Here is a 5,355-nt window from a genome sequence, read left to right as displayed (position 1 = left end):
TAAGGTGATGAGCTGGGGAAGGATATGCTGGAACCATTCCCAGAATCGTCAGATCACAGAACGCTCCAGATCTAGAGAACTTCAACATCATGTGAGTCTGAACATCTGTAAAATAGATGATAGTAATAATAAACTTCATTTTAATGTGAGTGGGATTGCTTTTTCGTCGCATCATAACCTTTATAGTATGTGATGGTGAGTTTGGGCAAATCCCGCAAACAAGGCACATAGAGGAATAAAATATATTTTTGGAAAACTGGACAAGACCAAGTTATATTTCAGTAATACAGGAGAGTATGTATGTGCAACGAGCCCATAGGCAGGACACAATAACATCACACACCACTGAAGAGTATAAAATGCTCACATTAAGTGGAAAAACTTGGCACACAGGGAGGCCAAATGTCACCCCAAGTCTCCACAAAGAATGTTGACCCTCTTTGGCCCAACTCGGTTTGATCGCTTTAGGATACGTCCCACACATATGCAGCAGCGATACAAAAATGCACAATGCACAAGCTGTTAAATCACTTCTCTAGCTACACAGGGTAAAACATGATTTAACCTTTTAGCCATTTGTAACAGTTGGCTATTAAATCCAACATTAATGATAAAGTAACTAGACTTGTTCATTGAGTCTTAAATTCAAATGGACAAACTGTTTTTTTATGTCGCCTCCCTCGGTAAAATTCAGTTTAAAACAAATCCATATGTCTTGCGTGCACCTCGCTGGACATACACAAGCAATCGGAGTATTGAAATGCACAAGTAACTTTGTCCAGTCAGGCATGTTATTCCGAATGTTTCGCAAACTGAAATTTTGACCTTAATTTGAATATTGACTGCATATAGTCACTGGCATAACAAGTGTGTCAAGAGTCATATTTTCCCCATCTTTTGCAGGATGATTATTTTACTACCGTACATCTTCTACCGGTATACAAATATGAAGGGAGAAAGATGAATTTATTCTATTTTTCCACCTTCAACAGTGGCCACTAAAGAGCGAAAACTACCACTGGCCAGCATTGTCAGCAATGTGATTCCGTTTTTGACCTTTCACACTGCAAAACTCTCATTCATATTGATGAGGTAAATACCACGAGGAGACGTCTGAAATGGACGTCTTGTGAACAACGACAACCAGAAAAAAAAAAAAAAAAAGAAATCACGTCAGGCAGCTTTATCTGCTAAAGGGGATATGTTCGGTAAATAGAGTCCAAACATTTGTCCCTCTGATTTTAATTCGCTTTGGATTACAAGCAGCCATGAAATCGTCTTCTTAAAATGCCATGACTTTTCCCCTTTTTGATGCTCTCAATTTTCAGATGATGCTGGCGCAGTCAAAAGCAAATAAATCACGTTGTTTTTTAAATATAAAAGCTGGTTCTTATTTTGTGCATTTCAAAACTTTACTCCCTACAAATCTGTTTCAAATGATCACAACCATTAACCATCTTGTGCAGATTTTGCTTATTAACTGATCATTTCAATCAGGTATTGCAATAGTGGGACATAAAAACGGGCAGGACGCCGTTGACCAAAATTGGTGACCCCTGTCCTACAGTTTATTGGCTAAAGCTGTATGTGCTTGGCTGTCAGGTTTAACCCCTTGCAGAGTTTCAGAAGCTTCCACAGCCCTCACATGGTCATGTCACCTTCAATCCTCTGCAGGTGATGAGATGATAAAGAGGGCGAGCCAGCTCACCATCTATTGATCCTGGCGCGTCTTGTCCCAAAACAACAAATGCCTTCCTCCTCCTACTGCAATTCAAACAAAGTCAATTTATACCGAAACAGATTACCCGAGACAGACAGCAGAGGATGGATGATTTGGGGAAAAATACAAATGATTCAAAGTATCAAACAAAATACTTCAAAATAGTTTTGTAACAAAATAAATGTACAAAATTACCAGTAGGCTATTACAAGGCTTCCTATAAAAACAATGATGAAAATATGATTCCAGCATACAAATCGCTATTTTTGTAAAATTAAGGTATACAAATATTCTCTTTTTAGAGCGGTTTGAGATTTGAGCCAAAAAGGACTGAACCTTTCTTACATCACTCGAAAACATTTGCACAATCTTGTGATCTAACAAGATTTGCAAACTTATTTTACACCAACATATATGCGGATTTGGAATGGTATTCAAAGTAGCACACTTTTTTTTTTTTTTTTTAATGTTTGTAATTCTATAGCTCGGCAGTCCATCATTAAAATCCAGTATTCTGTATATTCCTTTTTGGCTAGATGGGTGAGGAATGAGATTTTTGGCAGACTTATGCAGCTAGTCTAAATGTCCCTTTTCAAACCCAACTCTTTTATTTATTTATGTACTTTGACATTCTATCTCATTTTCTGACCAATGATGCCAAGTAGAGATATTACATATGGACCGACTGTCATATGCAGACTGCAGGATGTTTAATTTAGATATGTTTATTTTTAATTGGGTTCTCTTGGAGTACAGTATATCATCACCCTCTTTGTCTAATGCCACACTCAGTTGACTGGCCATGGGACAAGTGCGCTATGGCTAACATCTTTTCAGTACATGTTGAAGAAGACAGCTATTTTTCTAAACATATGCACCAATTAAAAAATCCATTAACACCCATGATGTTCTGTCATAAATCATACGCAGTATTCGGGCAGCTGTTCTAAGGATAATTATTACCGAGCAAGAAGCAGAACTATTTGATTTAAGGTCCTTTACTTCATCTGTCCCTTTCATTTCAGATTTGAAAGAATACAAGTAAAAAGTAAATCACTTTCATGTTAAACCTTCAATAATAACACATTTGATTGTGATGTGGAAACATAAAGAAACCTGCCTCCATGTTTCTTGTCATTAATTACAGAAGTTGCAGCATACATGAGCTTTTTTTTTTCATTCTTTTTGTTCCAGCAAACAGCAAATACTTGAAAGTGTTCATATTTTTCCCCAGTCGCTGGCAGGAAATCACATTAGGAGGCATTGAGCCACATTCAAGAGACCCTAATTCCAATTCACAATGCAGATTTGTCATCATTGCAGAAGGTGGTTTACTCTAAATCTTATTGAGCTATTTGTTTGGCACGTTTTTTTTTATTTTATTATGGAAATAATTACGTTTACCATGACTTATATTTGAAATGAAAGCAATAAACCTCATGTTACTCTAGCATCATGAGATGTGATTTTTTTCTATTTTTTATTTGTTCATGTAGTTTTCCTTGCAGACTATGCTGACTGATGCCTTGTAGCACGATGGATTCTTGGGAAATCTATTTTTGTGCAATAACAAGCCCAAGCAAGAATCTGCCCCGTGGAATGACAGAAAGCGTATTACCTTTAATGCAAACCCTATCATCAACGACACACAAATCAATTATTTAGTGAATTCCAGTTTCACAAAGGCTGGTTCAAAAACAAATGTGAATAATTTATCTGAGAATGAATGGGTTTCTCAACATGAAAAGTAAAAGGCACCATCAGCTCATCACAAATCAACACAGCAGACGTACAGCCAATATTTTTTTCTTTTAATTATGTTTTTGAGAGTTGGGATCAGAAGTTTAATGCCTGTACGGGTTTCTTTCAAAGCAAAGGGGACTCCACATGGTTTATTGATCCAAGTCGAGGTTAAAGGCCCAGCTATTCTTTTTCAGTTTCACCTTTTATGCCCAGGGATCAATGAAGAACCAGCAGCTATAATTACCATGCGCTTGTCCATGTTATTATGATGACACCCACCTGAAAATATAGATTAAAACTCACGTCAACACACAATGAAATATAACCACAGTACCAATATCCATTTTTGTTCCACTCATGACGGTCAAATAAGTTGTAAGCACTCCCTGCAATTAATTCAACTGCTGCAGGAGTTTCCCAGCCAAACGGCGATTGTCTGCCAACAATTTGCCAATGAGCCAGCCATTGATAATAAACAGGATGGCAGGAATTATGATCACATGGCCTCCATTTATAATACAGCAAATATATTGGTTTTTGAATATAAATTATTCACAACCTTTATGGTGACTTATTCAAGGTGAATAAGTGGTTTTATGGCAACAATATACGTATGGGGGGGAGGGCTCACTTTGAACAATACATCACACAATACTGGGTTCAGACATGCTTTGCTTTGGTTTGTGTGAGCCAACTTCAACGCTATAAACACATGGAAGCACATTAGGCACAAAGGCGGGCAGTGAGTATTCCAGGCATGGCAGGTCCAGGATTTTGCATTTGACATTGACCTTGCTTGGATAAGTCAAAAGAAATGTTGACCTTACAGACAAACAGTTGCATTTTATTATTTCTGGGCATAAGTGAGCAAACAAAGTATCAAACAAAACAAGTACAAGGTCTGCAGTTGTTATCCAGTCCAAAAATTGGGTGTTGTAGTTGCTGGTGATATTGAGATGTGTGCAGTTTGGGAAGATTGAAACATCAAGTCTAATCACACCGCCACCTTCTATTAAATGAAGAATGAATCGATAAAAAAAAATCATACGGTTCACAGTTTCAAAATGAGTTTCATGCGATACCTGGAAAACAAGGACATGCCTTTTTTTCTGTTGTTAGGAGGCGAGGATGTGTTTGCAATATTTCTTGGATTCTATTCCTTTGATTTGAAGAAAATCAAAGCTCTGGCTATTAGGATATTAGGTTAATGTATTCTCTTTCATGATTGTAAGCCAGAGAGTAGCTTGATCAAATGCTGATTGTTGGGGAGCCCCCCTTTGTTATTTATAGTATAAGATACTGGTGCTGAAACATCATTGTGCTGCTTATCCTTTTCTCAGCTTTGGATTTGAGGGTAAGTCATTAGAACAAGTGGGTCAACTAAGTATCGAACTTTTTACTTTGCAGACTGCGGTTAGCTCATTCCTGTGACTGCACTTTGTGGAAAGACTTTTTGTTTCATGATGGGAGGCGTGAAATAAATAAGTTGTGGGAATGCTCCTTTTGTTCTTCAAAAGTAATGCTATCGTTAAAAGACAAGTGGGTCATTTTGCATTTTAAACGGTGCCGGCAATCAGATGGAAGAATTTATTTCCAGCCACAAAGTTTATTAATTGCTCTCAGTTGAAGATGACAACTGAATATTCTCGACGCGGGTATGAGGCCTGGTAATGTTATAAATCTGGTGTTTTGTTAAATGCATAGCTATACATCCACTGTGAGTGAAAGCTGAGCATCAGGAATGGCAAAGAGGACAGTACGAGACAGTGACTAGTTCATGAGGAAGGCACTGAGTGGCTTTTTTTTCTGTTTTGCAAACAAACTAGCACTTACTGTACATCTCTTCTCAGTTTCCTGTCTCACCGTCTTGTTTCCTAGGCAACCGTGTCAGA

Source organism: Syngnathus leptorhynchus, chromosome 17 (genome assembly GCF_054491065.1).
Source record: "Syngnathus leptorhynchus isolate UIUO chromosome 17, UIUO_Slep, whole genome shotgun sequence".
Taxonomy (NCBI): domain Eukaryota; kingdom Metazoa; phylum Chordata; class Actinopteri; order Syngnathiformes; family Syngnathidae; genus Syngnathus; species Syngnathus leptorhynchus.
Note: the sequence above shows the minus strand (reverse complement) of the source record.